We start from the raw sequence: 13,829 nt of genomic DNA on the forward strand, positions 1-13,829 counted from the left end.
CACAGATGAAGGGGAGTGGACCTCAGTGGAGCAAAACACACCCATGCTCTGTGCATCCCTAAACCGACCTGGTGCAGCCTCCTGACTCAACTCAGTTTCAGCTCAGAAGCAGCCCCAAGAAGCCCACTTGATTTCCTGAGGTGCATTGCCCAGCAGAACTCATCTCTCTCCAGCTGTTTTGAGTCACACATTGCTGCTGCTCACCCAAAAGTAGCAGTAAGAGATTCACCACAATGCCCTGCCTGTCTTCATGAACTGCCAGGGAGGGAGGAGGGCCAGCACAGCCTCAGGAGAATGCTCTGCTGGTCTGGCCAAGGCTGCAGTTTTCCCTTTACTCCAGCTTACATTTGAAAAGGATCCAGAAGGTTATAGCTTCACACTAACACTTGGACCACAGGGTTTGGAGGCCAAGTCTGGTAAGAATGCAAGTGCTACCCCAGTTACCCAGGCATTTCCTTGGCAGAGAGTGGCCAGTGCCATTGCAGAGCAGACAACAAAGAACAATGGCAACAGCCAAGTCCTTTGGAAAGCCAGGGACTCAGTGTTTGTACTGCTAAATTAAGACATGTCTTGTCCGGCTCAAAGCTCCCTGTCCTGTGTGTGGTCCTGGAAACAAACCCCCCAAAGCATCTACCACAAAGTCCATCCTTTTCTGCACACACTTGTGTGTCCTTACAGTGGCTTTCTCATCTAACACCTAGCCCCTGCAAGGACTACTCAAACATTTTCCATCAAAACTCTTTTTAAGTAAAAAATACATTTTCATTTTTTCCATAGATTGTTTTTTTGTTTTTTTTTTTGCAAGTGGGAGAAGGGGTGGCACTCCCATGATACCAAAAAGTTTGCCTGAAATCTTAGCCATATCTATGAGGACAAAAATGCATGGCTTTCAGTGTATTCAGTCTTCCTGTTCCTAAGCAAAAGCTGACATTTTACAATAATACACCCTAACTTCTAGCTGCTGCTCATGCTCACCATCTCTTGTCCTGCTGCTTTGTACACCATTCATCCCGAGGTGATGGGCAGATGTGGAGCTGCCTGGCATGGCTCACCCTGTGAGATGGGTGGTGTCACAGCCTTGAGCTCACTGACTCAGCTGCAGCCACAATCAGCCTTTAGTGGCCCCTGCTTTACTCACATGTTTGTTTTGGTGAGGTTGTTGTACCCATCTGCCTCTTAGTGTGCTGTCCTGCATGGCCCAGGATCGATGGTGATGCCATTACCACTCTGGACAACTGGAGGTTTGGCTCTGCTGCTTTTGACCTTGCAGTTGGTCTGCAGTGAGCTGTGAATTTTTTAGTTCTGTGCCACAGAGTGGGATGCAGAGAGCAATGCCCCCGGGAAAGGATGGTCTTCTGCTGGCTGGCAGCCCATGCTGTGGGTGCCACCTTTGCTACTCTGGTGCCACACGGGATGGGAGAGCACGGCTCGGGGAAGAACAAGAAGCTGCCCTGCAGGCTGACTGTCAACCTTTAGCTGGAAGAGGGACAAAACCGAAGCAATCTTAGAGGTCAAATGTCAAAATGGGGTGAGAGTATCCCCAAGGGTGAGATGTAAAGACAGCCCAGCCTGAAGCCGCCCTGCCGTGTGGGACTGCACGCTGCCTCCCCAGCAAGGAAAACCACCAGCACAAAGGGCACTCCGGGAAGCTGTGGAGCCCAAGGAGACAGGCGGTCACTTCAGAGGGATCTGACCTGCCTCTGACCCGAATGTTTTCACAGCCTGAGCCTGGCTGCCCGGAGAAGCCCGTGCTGGCAGGGCTAGAGCAGCGCGGTGGCAGCCGCCGGTGCAGCACGCAGCCTCCCCACGTAAGAGCAGCTTCCCCTGCATTTCCCAGGCACTGAGGTCTCCCTGTCACTTGATGTCATCAAGATTGAAAGGAAATGTGGAATGGCACAAGATACGCATGGAAAAAATGGGACAACCTGGTTTTTTTCCAGACTTCCTCCCATAAAATAAATACTCTAAATAAATAAACTATTTTTGATCCAAAAAAAACCCCCACAGAACATATTTCACTGATGTGCTGGGCTCCCCAAGGCAAGAGTGGATAACTGAAGCCATCAAATAACAGCTTCACTTGGAGATTCATGAGAAGAGAAACCAACAAGCAAAAGCAGCTTTAGTGACAAGACACTCTTTTTGCTGTCAAGGGAGGGACACAGTTTGCTGTTGATTAGGGAAGAGAGGCTGGGTGTTGGGATGTCTGAATGAATTACCCGGTGTTCAGACCCATTTTGTTTTTATAGAAGTTGCTCATCCAGAAAGGTTCAACAAGTGAAACACAAAAAAGCTTGTAATGAGGCTAAACTCATTAGTGACCCCCCTGCAGGGTCACCCCTATTAACGGGCAGGGCTGAGCAGGGCTGTGGGGAGCCCCTCTGGGCACTGGGACTGTGGGGACACGGCTGTGGCTGCTGGCATGGTGGCTCTGTGCAGGGCTGGCATTCCAGCAGGGCAGAGCACACTCAGAAAACTGTTTACTTTGAGCTGAAGCTATTTTTAGCTGCACTAATCTGTGCAGAGATGATAAAGCTTTTCATTGCAAAGTGAGTGGCTGTGCTTTGCTTCTGGGCAATTTCACTCCACGAGCTCATCCCTTCCCCCTTCCCGGCCACTTCTTTCCACTAACCTTATCTCCTCTGCCTCTGTGCCAAACACCTCCAAAAGGTTTGTCCCAGCTACATATGTGGGAGTCTTCAGCTTTTTCATTTTTCCCTAGGGAACCGCTTCAGTTTAGAAAATAAATAAATTTTGTGTTTAATAGTCCCCAAAGCCTAGTTCCAAGGCTTTGGTGGAAGCCCATCATGGACATGCACCTTCTCATCTTTCATTTCTGCAAAATCCTTTCTGTCCAAAGGCTCTTGCTAAAGAAGTCACTTGACAGCAAAAGAAAGAAGTCAGTTGACAATTACCTCTTTGCAGCTGAAACAAATACAAGCGGATCTCCAACTCGGATCTCATGGCAAGCCAGAGTCCCCAGGCAGTGCCAGACTGCCTACACCACGTTTTTCCCAAGGGGTCCCACAGCCCATTCCAAAGTCCCTCACACTCTATAGTGTGCTCTATAAGAAGCACTTTACCTGCTGCTGATAGGAGCAAGCACGGCCGCTGGTTCAGGGCACAAAGGCTACAAAACATGCATAAATCCTGCTTGGTCAGGGCTTTGTTTGTCTAAAGGACTCCAGAAGCTTCTCCAGTGTAAACCCACAAAGGTCACACATCCAGCACATGCTTCATCAGAAAATCATCCCTTGTGGTAAAAGCTTTCTTGTCTGGGACACAGCGTGAATAGTCTCTGTCAGCTCAGAGTGTGTTCAGGGCGAGAAGAACATGCAAATGTTAATTAAATAGGTTCATCCTGCTTGCTAGGAAGGGTCACAGAAAAAGCTAAAAATGATTGTCAGGATGAGAAGGTGCAGTAGGGGAGGTATTGCTTAAACTGATCGTGACTGACTGCTCAGGTCTTACTGGCAGGTAAGCAGGAGATGTCCTGAGTTCCACAAACAGGTACTTCCCTTTGTCCCTCTGATTCTGACAGCGAGTGAAGCTGGAAGAAATCAAGGAGCAGGCTGAGTTGGCAGCTGTGCTTCTCCCTGTTGATAAAGGGATAAATGAGAAGCAAATAGTCATCTCTGTCAGTGTTTAATTCATGCCAGAGCCACCCAGCCAACAGCTGATTGTTCACTGGTGGTTGGCAACCAGACAAGGATTCCTGGTGCCCATGTGCAGCAGACAAGTAAATATTTTGATTCCAACTTGTGCTCTCAGCTAAATGGACTTTTATATGACTTTATTCCACAAAGTCTGCAAAGATGACTCCTGCTCTGGAACAGTGAGGGATCCAACTCGCGTTATTAATCCTCTGTGTGAGTCAAAGGACTTCAACCTTCAGGCTTCACCATATACACTCATGCTCTACCTATGGTTGGGAAAAAATAAAAAACCTCTTGTCAAGTTTCCTTGCTTTCCATGATTAAGGGAGTACGTGTAACCAGATGCATTCTTGAGAAGCAGCTGACCACTGCAACAGGCAGGATGAGCCCAGCAAGGCTGCTCTGTGTCCTGTGCTCTCCCATGCCCTCAGACATGGTGCCATTTATCTATTCTAGCTCTTCCCAAGGCCACAGACCCTGAGGTCAGGGAGGTGCAGCATCACTGTGACTTTGTCTGAGAGCAGCAGGAATTCACAGTGCTCCATGAGAAGAGCTCTGTGTACTGGTCAGAGAACAAAATATTCTGTTTGTGCCAAGAATGTACATCAAATACAAACACGGTTTGGCTGCTGACCTGAGAGCATTTCCCTGGGGCTCTGCACACAACCCTCTGCTCCCAGCACTGTGCTGGCAGCATGCCCTGGGTTTCAGTGTTGCCCAGGTGTGCAGTGGCTGACACAGGGAGGTGTAAGATGTGGTGACAGGGCTGCCCTGTCCATTGGGTGGCCCAGACAACGGCTCTGCCACCCCAGTGTGGACACAATGGCTGAGCCCCGTTCTTCCTTACCAGTTGTGGGCAGAGTGCTGGCTCCTGGGAGGAATACAGGATGCTGTGGGGCATGGGATTTGCCAGGAGGCAGAGCCATCAGCTCTCAGTGAGTTGTCTCTGTCTGAGATCCCTGCTCCTTCCCTACTGAAGCAGTAGATCATAAAGCATAAACCCAGGCTCAGAAATCTTATTCCTTTAAATAGCCAAGACAGACAAAGTTAAAGAGGTACCTGTATGATCATTTCCTTCTGGCAGGTGTCTGGTGGAAAGACAAACAGCTAAATGACTGCTACAGGACAGATTTTTACCCAGCCCAGAACATTAACCATGTCTGCTCTGTTATGGGAGCTCCTCCATGGCCATCACAGATGGATGGCCCAATGCTCTCGTGGGTCTGTGGCAGCAGACAGACCTTCCTCACCTAATCACAGCCAGTCTCACTCCCTGCTGCTTTGAGAAGTATTTTATGTACTGCTGTTTCTGTCATGACTATTCCCTTATGGTTATTCCAGGGTTTCCAGTTTTCAAAGGGTTCTTCTTACTCTCTTAGTTCACTATATTTGTTTCAGATTCTTACTTTCTCCCCAAGCTGGGCTGGGTTTTCCTGGACAGGTGTACAATTTTCACTTTTATGCAGGATTTTGGCTTTTTGGAGACAAAGTTAAATATTTTCATACAGACCCCTGTTGCCACTCACTTTTGTGGATTAAATAATTTCTTCTTATAACATCTCTCAAGCAATTGTAAAGCTCTCAGCTTTGTAAAACTTGGCCTGACAAAGTATCAGATTATCCATTGCAAGAATAATCTAGCAATAGCATTTAAATAGACAACAGCTTTCTGGAGCTATATGTTAAAACCTTAGCTCCACACTGTCCCAAGTTAGATGTCTCACAGAAAGGTCTTGCAGAAGACCCTTGAATAAAAGCCAGCATCCAGGCTGTCTTAGGCCAGATACTTTCAGTTGTATTTGATCTAAATTCTGTGTTTGGAACTGGTTCCTTGCCCAGTGAGTGAGAAGTAAATGCCAGTCACCACCCAAAGCACCATTTGCCCAAATTGCTGTGGTGCCCAATGGCTCCTCACTCACACAGCAGTGGTGGCAGTGATGTGACCTGTCAGGCATGCAGCAAGCCATCAGTGTGGCAGTTGTGCTGTTATTTCTGTATGGGCAGACACATTTCTCTGTTTGAACCCCCTTTGATGTGCTGCCCACCCTGCACAGGCGTGTTCCAGGGAGAAGCCTCTACAACACCCTGGACAGTGCATGTGTCCCCTGCCAGGGCTGAGCTGCTGACAAGGGGACGTGGTACCAAACAGGCATTTGCAGTGCAGAACTGTTACACAAAAGGGCCTCAGCTCTCCATCTCTATGGCAACCAGCAGGAGATCTTGCAGGTCAACAAAGAAGTAGCACTACCTGCTTTCCTGCAGGAAAGAGGGCTCAAACTGAGTGACCAGGAGGGAAAATCCACTTTATTGTGGCTAAGAGGCCCTTTTTAGTTAGTATTTATCCAAGTCTCCAGGCACTGTAATTTATCATTAATAATATAATTGAATATCATCTGTCTTCAAGGATGAGTTGAACAAGAATGTGGCCAGCTAGGCACCTGGAAGCATTCTTTTATGCCTCTTCATTGCAGAGGAAGTTCATCCCTATCTTTCCAAGAGCTCCACCAAGCACACCACTTCTGTCCTGAAGACAGTAAGTCACCAGCTTTTCAGTATCTAAACTAATTTGGGAAGTAAGTCTGCTAGATGTTGTGTTACTGGTTAGCAAGAAATTGTATGAAACTGAGAACTAGAATTAATAGAAAAACAGACTTGCTTTTCCCATCTTTATTTGCACAAGAGAGAAAAACAGACTCTTTAATCTACTATTTTATTAGATAAAATTAAGATGCAGAATTACAGAAACCTGATAAATTTGATATTGAAATGTTGGATGTTGGAGGGAGAAGCGTGTGATCCCACATGCAAAATAATTATTAGTTTAGAGTAAATGAGTACATTATAGGGCTCCTTACCCTAAGAAACAAGATGGAGGAGTTTGTGTGCTCTGAATTTCATCCCAGTTTGCTGCATGCTGACTTCCTCATGTAAGCAGGTCATTTTTGGCAAGGTTTGTGGAATATTTACCACTGTTTGTTCCACGGTGCTTCAAACTGGGACACCACCACAGTCCAAACAACTGAGCTGTGCCTGCTGGCCATGGATCCAGCCCAGTGAGAGCCAGGAGCTGGCACTGTCAGCGATGGTATCCACACAAGCCACATTTGGGAAGCAGTTAGGAGTCATCTTTAATCATTCAGCACTTTCTGTTGGGTTCGTTTAGTTCCAAGCTGGGTAATTACAGCCTCATTATTTTTCTTTTTACAATGAAGACAAGCCTGCAAGCCAGGCAGAATATTTTCTTCTGCTACCGTTGCCAAGATATGATAGCACATCTACGCCATAAGGAATTTGTCATGGTATCAGTTTTATTAATGGTAAATAATGACTCTTCAGTTAAGCAACATCTTCACATCAGCTGGTGCCTAACCATAAAACACTAAGCAAATTTAAAACCCTACAGACAGGTAATTGAGTTGAGATTCCCAGTGCCCAGCATGTTTCTTGCTGACCAGCATGTGTCAAGTTTTCCACGTTATTTTTTTTCACTGAAATTAATACCCAGCTACAATCAGACTTTAATTTTAAAACCACAAAAGCTCATCTAAAAATAAGACATCAAAGTTCCCGTGGCAGTAAACAGAGGCCAGGACTAAGGGAACGGTGCTAGATCAGGTATCAGGGAGTAATTCATCCTGTCTATCCACCTTCACTGGCTGGAGGGAGAGCTCACTTCTTGCAGCCAGAACCCACTGTTCGTGTGGCATACACTGAAACACACAGCAACATTGCTGTGATGGATCTTGCATGAAATTGTTTGAAGACTGTAATGATACCAAATACATTAAAAAAACAGCTTTGAAAAGAAGATATCCATTAGAATTGTACTGTGGGCCTGTCCAGGCATTGGGTTCTGCACAAACCCTGAAAAATAAGGTAAGAAATACAGTTATACCAGCACACCTTTTAATTAAAAATTTTGTCATCCTGTAGAGTCTGAAGAAATTTCTGCAATTATCTCAAAAAGCCAGCAAATTCAGAACTGAGCTATTATTTGTACCAGGGGGAAATGACTCTGTTTCTGCCCCTGAAATACCTGGGTACGTCAGGCTGAGCACTGTGACCTGCTTTGGTTTCCTACGGACACGCTCAGGTTCTCAGGAACACGACACGCTCAACGTGTGCTGTAAAACGGCTGCGTGCATCTGTAGCTCAGCTTTCTCAAGTGTGCTCTGCAGCAGGAAGCTGGTTGTAAGATCCCCTGATAAACCAACACACAGCCCTCAGTTCTTCCCCTTCCTTCCCTTCCAGGGTTAAGATTGTGGCTGTTTCTGCCCCCAGTGCACACGGATGCTGTGAATGCTGGGCCTTGTCAGCTCTTGCCCTGCACTACTTTCTGCAAACCATTTGATTTACACCCTCTTGGGCAACAGCTCTATTGAACCCAGAGATGTGACTAGCATGGCATTGTATTATTAGACTTCCCCAGTGCACTTTTACTTCTAAATCATCTGGGATGGGAAAAACAGTTAGATAAAGAAGAATGTCATGACTCATTCCCCAATGCCACAGAGGTTCAGAACAACCAGAAAAGAGTTAACAGCACAGCCACCCCCCCCAGTAGTATTTCAGACTTTCTAAATACAGAGTTCCTTTCTGAGCTGGATGCCCATTTTGGTTATCTTAAAAGTATTTCTGGAACTCTTGGCCAACTTTAAACAAACAAACAGGGAGAAATATTTGTGAAGATAACATGGCTGAGAGTGTTTGGTTACTGAGTCTTTCTAAGTTTAAGGTTTTAGTTTTTAAACAATTTCTTTAAAGCTTGTGAATAGAAGAAAAAAGTGCTCTGGAGATGTTAAATCACATAACCATCCCAGCTATGGCTTTGGAATAACAATCATTCAACTTAGCAAATATCAAACGTGGGAAGGGATTTATCTGACGCATCTATATGATCATGTGAACTCCTTTCTCAAGGAGAAACAGTCTCTGCTGGAGACACAAGAGGAAGGAACTGTTTTGCCTTCTTTAAAAAAATATAACAACATAAGCAACTGTAACATGCTCAAAGCTTCCTGGCACAAATGCAAAAATGCAACATCTGAAATGTCAGCTGGTACACTGGGAGGATTTACATGATTTAAAAGATTTATGAGAAAGAACTATTTCACTGGCTTCAGAGCATCTTGGAAAGCAGCAGTGGGGGGAACAATGAAAAGAAGGGGAAAAAAATCTCCAGCTAAGAGAAATTATCATGGCCAGTATGATTCTATATTGCTCTTTTTAGTACAAGAAAAAAAAAAGGGTCTGGCACTCATAGGATTTTAAGCTGAATTTAAAGATGAATGAACAGAGTCTGCCCATGGGATATGCCCATTTTCTCATATTGCATATTGACTCACAGAGTCCTGTGGCTCACCTAAAGCCACACAACTCATTGCTGCTCAAGGCAGGATTAAATCAAGAAATTCCTGACTTTTCCTCCCACTGTTGTTTCACTAGAAGCTGTTCTGCTGATACACAAAGGCTGGCCAGCTGGATTTCAGTGCAGGCTCTCAGGGGAGAGATGGGGTCACCGAGACAGGGGAAATAAATCCTGCCTTAATAAAAAGATAATATATCAAGCAAGGAGAAGGCATGAAACCATTTGAAACTATAAACTCTGCAACATTTATAAGTGTGCTTTGGCAATGCTCAAGTGGAAGATTGCTTGCTTTGTGGCTACCCCCTCCTGAAGTGGGTACTTAAGAGCCTGGTCCTGCACAGCCTGAGGTGCTCCAGCACCAAAGGTGAGCCCAGCTCAGCTCTGCCAGGGGAGCAGAGGTTGGTGCTGGCTCTGCTGAGCTGGGATGGGGGAAGGTGCCAGCTCCAGCAATGCCTCTGGCTCCAGGGCTCCTCCTGGGACAGGTAGAAGCAGCTCACAGCAGCACTAGGCTGGGGCTGATCCAACAGTGCCAGCCCCATCTGGGTCAGATCCTGCATCCCTAGGGGCCCTGTGCTGTTTGCAGGGTACCACATTCACCTATCATGATACTGTTCACTTCCTCCTCCTTTTTACCAGCCATCTGTTGCTAGTGCCTTCCATGGTTCATTCACAGATGTCACTGCAGATCTTTTGTGCAAAATATACCTTCCAATCTATTTCTGTTTATGTTTTATTGTAATGGGTTTTTTAATATAAGCTTTTATTTAATTTTATTTAAATACTTTTCAATACATTTCAGTTTCACAAATGCTTCCATAAACAAGGAGATGAAAGACCTCAGTAATATCATTCCAGGGTATTAGATTAAGGTGAACATTTTTCTCCATCTGTTTCACCAATAACCTAAACTAATGCAGTTTCCAGACCAGAGCACATGATCTTAAGTGAACTGAAGAGAGTGAAAAGGTCTCTGGCGACATATAAAGATTTAGAGGAGATTGAACAAAGGTGTCCAATAAAATAAATTTCTGGCCAAACAGAACTGGAAAGACACAGAGATTACAATTCCTTCTATCATAACAGCAGTGACTCATCCAGTTGCATAGTCACTTGGGGTGAAAAAGAAAACAGTTACTCAATCTCTCAGGGATTTAGACACAGAAGAATATATTATGCAAGTTTTAGCTGCGTTACTAATGGCCTTGAAGCACACAACTCTACTATGACTCTCACTCAGCTCAGCAGATCACAAATAAGATGACTCACATATCCATGACATGATAGGAAAATAGAGAGCCTAAGAAGTGCAGAGGCAGGTGCTAATACAGTCACAGAGCACGCAGTCAAGGGAAGAAGAGATTTATAAAATCAGGAGCAAAGGACTGCAGAGAAATCAGCTTGTGTATTTGGAGACTCGAGGGCATGGACTGGGTTGATTTTTCTTGGTGTCACATCAGGAGGCTGTGAGTGTGAAGGCAGGCTGTGTGCAGAGATGAGCCAGGCCCCTGGAGACACTCACCTGTGTGTCCCCAGGGAATGGCAGCAGAGCTGGCCCTGGTGTCTGCATGGCAGCACTGAGTGAGCTGTGCACAGCACACAGGGGGATCACACACCACTGAAACTCATCCACAAACTTAACAATATTTATACTTGGCAGGACTCCCTACCCTGCTGGTGCATCGTGATTTTGTAGAAGCTGTTAACTCTGATTGTTCAAAGACTAATTAAACCCACTGGTGGTGCCAGCCATAGCAGTATTTTGCCCATTATCTCATGACTTACCTCCTCATGGATGAGGGCTTTGACAGCTGTTCTCAAAGCACTGGTTAAAATCTGAATGATTGGGCAGAGCTCAATTCAAATTCTGGACTAAACAGCTGGAAAAGCAGTTGTTCCAAGAAAACTGCAATTCTTTATGCTCTGGAGCTCAAATCAAAGCACAGATGCAAATGTAGCTTAAAGCTAAACACTTTACAGAAGTCAAATAATTAGGAGGATTATATTAGAAAGGTATGCCAATCCATCTAAATTTAGAAGTTTATGCAGGCCAGAGCACAGTAAGATGTTTAGACCTGTATATGAGTCAAGCCAAGGCTACTGTAGAAACACAGACAATGTCTGCTTATTTAAAAATTTTATAAATAAATTATATAATTTTTTTTTAATTTTACAGACAGTTTAGCACAGCCATTCCAAGTTGCAGTTCCCATTGCCTGACTGAAAGATTCTGGATGGTCAAAGGATTATTCAATTATAATGTGTCAGTGTGATCTACTGCCTGCAAAAACACAGCCCATGCAAAGCAGGAACTCTCACATACTCAGGGGAAGATCAGGAAAAATTCTGCGTTTTTGTTATCACAGAAAGGAGACCCTTGAGAGTAACAAGAATAGCACTAACGCACAAGCTTGAGTGACAATTTTTTATGAGCTCAGTTGCACAAAGGAACTGCAGAGAACTGCTTTCAAATGACTAAATCTGACACATTTCCTTTAAATATTACCTAATTCCAAGGGGTTTATTCTAGGCATTTCAGCTCATATATGTATGGGATGTAATGTATAGATAGAGAAGGGATGCACCGTTTCTTTCTGCTGTCAGGGCTGATTAACTAACCAGAGCAGGGTATTTTTGTGCAAACCAGGATAACCTCCTGCCATATCCTGTCTCGTTCTCAGAGCTGACAGTCCTTAGGCTGACTTCATCCTTATCTCCTGTTAAACATGTAGGGGTTTAGGTGATGTGATGCAGAGTCAGAGGGGGTTTATGCTGGGAAGTAAAATGAGCACTTGGAAATCTCTTGTTATGTGGACAGTGGAAGGAAAAAGCTCTTTATCTGCATCCTTTGTCTCTGCCCAGCATAACCCAGTGGAGGATCACCGGTACTTAACAAAACTATTTACCTCATAAATTTCCTGAGAAGAAAACACATGCAGGTTCAAGATTTAGATGAGTTTCATCACTGCATTACTAATACACAATATTCCGAAGCATTTGAGTTATTTGTCCAGGATTACTGGGAACACAGAATTTGTGATTGTGCCTTTATTCTGCGTATATTCACTGGAACAAACAGTGAGGGAGCAGGGATGTGGCAAAAGCCTTCTTAGAGATCCAGCTGGTGCAACCAGAAGGGTAATAAAAATACATCAGCAATAAAGTAAAGGCTCATCTATTATTTGAAAGAAGCACAGTTCCAATGATTTATGGAGTGACCTTTTTCTGAAAGAAGCCTGTATGTCCTCATGAATAAGGCTGATTGCAAGAGATGATACTGTTAACATAGTGTTCATATATTCTGAGTGTTAAAACTGCTGTGGAAAATAAGTGGCAGGTTTACTGGATGCTCTTTGTCATTTCTTGGCAATTTTAGATGGCAGTAAAGCTGTCATTCTGATCATGAGTGCCTTTTTGAGATGGAAGCAGGATTTTTGGACAGGGACTGTGTGAAGGGTCTGACAGAGTGCAAAGTGATGTGCAATAGCTGGAACTGTTACAGCCAGAAAATATCCTGTAACCCCAGCTGGTCAGTTCTGCCCTGTGATATTGTGCAACACTAATGCCAATTAAAACCAATGCAAACTGCCTTCCTAAACCTCTGTGCAAACTTTTGCCAAATCCTTGTGCTGTTACATCATCACAGCCAACTCTCATCCATTTCATTTGCTCCCAGACTTTTGTGAGGAGGAGTGAAATCACTCAGCTGTGCCCCTCTCCAACTCCTCCAGGCTGCAGCCCGTGCAGTGTGCTGGGAATCCAGACTCAGGGAAGCCCCTGTGCTCTGGGCAGCTGCAAAACAGCATCTCCTTTCACCTGGCTCCTCCACCTTCCTCTTCTTCCATGTCAAAGGAGCCCACCTGCAGCTTTTGCAGCTGTGCACCTTCCAAGCATGAACTGAGCCAGGTGTGAACTGCTGCACAAGTGTCACCTTGAGAAACCCCACCTGTGAAAAGCTCCCGAGCTTTCCCACTTCCACCCAGAGTTCAACACTACAGGCCAAAATTCATGGACAGTGCTCAGCGAGTCATAAAGGAAAGGAGGGGCAGCAAAGTGTTATTAGCAAAAGGTTCTTCATCTAAAAGGACAGGTTGGGACAGGCTCCCCGGGACAGTGGTCACTGCCTCAAGCCTGCCAGAGCTCAAGGAGTGTTTGGACAACACTCTCAGGCACACGGTGGGATTCCCGGGCTGTCCATGCACGGCTCTGAGCTGGGCTCCATGATCCTGATGGAACTGTCCCAACGTGGGACATTCTGTGTGATGTGAGTTCTGGGGCACAAGCACTTACTTGTGTCTTTTACCATGATCGCTCAAGAGCGGGAAGGAGTTACAGACTCAAACAGCTTCGAGAGGCTGAGCAGGTCCGCGGCGCCCTGGTAGGGCAGGGGACAACAGTGTCGCCAGCCCCCGGGCCACGGCCATGGCTCGCACCACAGTCCACACAGGCTCGACATGAAGTGGCGGAAGTGGCTCGCTTCCTCCGGCATCCCGCTTGTGGCGGTGGCGCCGGTGAGTGACGGTGACGAGGGTGTCACCCCCCCGGCCGTGACGCCTGTCACCGCGCCGGGCGCGCCCCGTGGGCCCGAGGGTTCGCAGTTACCCGGGGCACGACCGGCGCTAAGGCGCTCTGCGGGCTGCTGGTGCCCAGGGGAAGAGAAACGCGGTGTGCTGTGTCACAATGCCGGGCGGGGCGGGGACGGCCCGGTGCCACCTCGGGACCAGCTCGGTGCAGGCCCGGTGCCCGCCACCCGCTGCTGCCATGGCAACGGCTGCGCGCCCCGCCACCGCCGAGCGCCCCCAGCGGCC

The sequence above is a fragment of the Serinus canaria genome, chromosome 20, assembly GCF_022539315.1.
Source record: "Serinus canaria isolate serCan28SL12 chromosome 20, serCan2020, whole genome shotgun sequence".
Classification (NCBI taxonomy): Eukaryota; Metazoa; Chordata; class Aves; order Passeriformes; family Fringillidae; genus Serinus; species Serinus canaria.